This window comes from Apium graveolens, chromosome 10 (genome assembly GCF_009905375.1).
Source record: "Apium graveolens cultivar Ventura chromosome 10, ASM990537v1, whole genome shotgun sequence".
Lineage (NCBI taxonomy): Eukaryota > Viridiplantae > Streptophyta > Magnoliopsida > Apiales > Apiaceae > Apium > Apium graveolens.
In genome coordinates this window covers 194429946-194433085 of record NC_133656.1, presented here as the reverse complement: position 1 = coordinate 194433085, position 3140 = coordinate 194429946, and positions in this window count along the sequence as shown.

Below are 3140 nucleotides of genomic sequence, written 5' to 3'. Positions count from 1 at the left end.
ATCATCAGAATAACCAGTTACGTTATTCGCACCCAATACCAACAAAAATGAACAAGATTAAAAAGCTCAAGGCACTAATTACTAACTTAAACAACTTGATTAAAACCAAAATTGACAGAACTAAAACATATCACGTCCATTTAAGCGCGTCTTAAAAATAATCAGATTTTGCACTTAATTACGTAACGCAAACAGTTCAACGCACATAACTACATATACAGTTAAATCTCGATAAGTGAATACCCCGGGAGCGTAAACCTTTATTCAGTTATATCAAGTTAAAAATGCACCGGCTCTTACGATGGGACCAAAAACAGTATTCATTTATCGAGTACTCACATATCGAGATTATACAATAGTTGCATATACATATAAGTTCGGAAAAACACACGAATCAAAAACTATAAGTAATAATATTACTAGTCAAAATATCTAAGTAACACTAAATATAAAAAATAAACAAACCACACACAAATATATATAGATGGAAGTTTTAATTAGTAAATGAAATAGTTAATTAACATTTTAATGAACAAAAAGCAGATATAATTAGATTGATTAAAGTACCTCATGGTTGAAGATTGGGTGTGTTGAACTTGTGAAGAGAAGATATATGAATAAGTATGTAGAATGTATAGATACATATACGTGTGTGCATAGATTGGGGGATAGAGTGTACCTTGAATTGAAACCCTAATTTTGGTGATTGCGGCTGAGCAAATGCGAATGAGAGAGAAAGAGAGTGAGCGGAAAAGAGATATCTAAACCCTAGTCAGGTGGCTCATGATTTGGTCAAAGTTATAATTTTGGGCCAGATATTATGATGGGCCAAGAGTAAGTTCTGCCTTGAGGGTATTTTGTTTATGTGTTTTTCTTAATATTTTTTGATAAAATACTTGCATACTATAAATATGTTAGATGTTAGAAATGATATGAAAATTATTTTTTTTACTATCTTGGGTACTTATTTTTGCTGTAAGCACTTGTAGCTTATCTGGGGTAGAGAGTATTTTACAAATTTAGTTACGGGAAAATACTAGTCTTCAAAATGGTTCTAAAAATTGTTTCCAAATGCTGATGTATAAGATGTATAATTCAGTAAATTTATCGATAATGAGATAGAATTCCAAATGTATACATATGTGCCCACAAATAAAAACGTGACAAATGCTATGTCGCGTCATTTTAAAAAAAATTGGAAGTAGAGATTTGGGATAGTTAGCACTACTCTCAGTTATATTCTCTTACACATTTGAAATGACATACTACAGTATTATCACCGATAACCATACCACTTGACGATCAAAACCACGCTAACTGATTTACGTCAATCATATATAGAATATATAATATAGTTTATAAAATATAAATAATTCTTAACCATCTTACAATTTAGACGTTAATGCAATGACAACCGGGTGAATTCTAGATATTGAAGTTGTGCTAAGCTAACGAGGCTAACATATGTGTTGATACAGTATATAACAATTAAACTAGCGTAAAAGCCCGTGCGAGGCACAAAGCTATATTTATATCGAAATATTATCTCGAACGAATTTACGTTTATAAGAAAGTAATTTTTGAATACGGGAAATGATTATTTTGACTCTATTTTATATTCATACATCAATTACGTAATAATGAATGATATATTTTTATAAATTTAATTACAATTCATAAAAAATTAAATAAATAAATATGCAATGAAAATGAGACGACATAAAGGTCATCACTGTATTTTCTTATTTTTTTTCCTTTTCGAACATATAGGCAACTTAAGTGGTGAAAATTATTTTTGTCGTAAAGTTCGATTTTCGCTCACCCCCGATAATTTTAATATTAGATACTTAGTTTAAGGTAGATAAACATAATTATTAAAAAAAATTAAAACTATATTGTTGTAACAAAAATACTTGTAGTTTGTTTATGGGGATATGCATTGGGTCATTTCGGGATCAAGAAATGTTATCTGATCCCCAAACCCACCCTACACCCTAAATGATAGGGGTGTACATCAAACTACACAAACCGCCCGCCCTGCACCGCTCCGCATGGTTTAAATTATTCGTGGTGCGGTCGTGGTTTGTATTTTTGTCAAACCGCGCGATGCAGTGCGGTTTGAGACTTTGCTCTCGTGGTTCAAACCGCACCGCATATTATTATAATATATATATATATTTATTTATATATATAATATGTTTGTACCTTTATAATTAATTAATATTTATAATATTATTGTCCTTTTATAATATAAATAAATATATAATAAGCATTTATGTAGCAATGTTGCAGCTTATAGTGGATGGTTGGATGTTACCATTTATTATTTTTTTGTCAATAACTAAGATAATTTAAAATTTAATCTGATGTATGCCAGAAAATAGAAATTATAGTTCATGATTCGGATTTACTAAAATTATATTTTGAAGTAATAGTATTAACCAAGAACTTATTTGTTAATTCATTTATTGATGTATTGAAAATTGTAAATCGTTTGCACTAAAATTTATTATTTTCTTAAATAGTTTAAACTGCTCAAACAGCTTAAACCGCACCGCACCACACCGCATTTTCGTGGTGTGGTTTGCGCGGTTTAAGACTTACGCGGTGCGGTTTGAGAATTTGGACAAACCACACCCGCGGTTTGGTTTAAGGTTTTGGTCCAAGCGACACCGCACCGCGAACACCCCTACTGAATGGATATTCTATTCCTTTCCAGTCCTCACCCGAACGGGAAATCCTGCGAGAATTCTGGATATAATTAAAAATAATAATCATGTTTTTTTTTGTTTTTTTTAAAGTCTACTAATTCGTATTATACAAAAATATTAGTAATAACTCATATTTTTAAAATCAAATCATATTAAAATTGATTTACAATATAAAGAAATGATAAATTAATATTCAGACAAATATTTTAAATAATAATGTAAAAAAATTTGATCAACAAAATTTTAGATTAATTTAATTAACAAAATAATATTTTATTTATATTTTTATAATAATTAATTTAATATAATATATAAATATATTGTTATGTATATATATACATATAATCGGGGTCGGGAAAATGGGACGGGGAGACAGTAATCCTAAACTCCACCCGGTCCCGAAATTTTATAAAACCTTCATCGTTGCTA